Raw genomic sequence first — 340 nt, forward strand, 5'->3', positions numbered from 1 at the left:
ATAAAGTTTTGGTAAAATCTCATATTATTTTAAGATGATGATGAAACTGAGGTCATACAGTAAGAAAAAAGCCATCATGGTCGACATCGAACATGGCTCGAAAATCGATTTCGATCATGAGCATCCCGATAATCGACGATCAATTATTATAGTCGATTATGCACAGCACTAACGCGAAGAGAAGATGAGACTGGTGTAAGGTGAGGGATAGGCCTAGGCCAAGGCCTTCTTAGCAGGCATGCCAAAGGACTAGGGTAGGCCTAGAGTAGATCTTCTGTGTAGGCTAGCCTTGGCAGTAGACTAGGCCTAGGCCTAGAGAGTCTTTGATCACACAAGGAGG

The sequence above is a fragment of the Aplysia californica genome, unplaced genomic scaffold (genome assembly GCF_000002075.1).
Source record: "Aplysia californica isolate F4 #8 unplaced genomic scaffold, AplCal3.0 scaffold00360, whole genome shotgun sequence".
NCBI lineage: Eukaryota > Metazoa > Mollusca > Gastropoda > Aplysiida > Aplysiidae > Aplysia > Aplysia californica.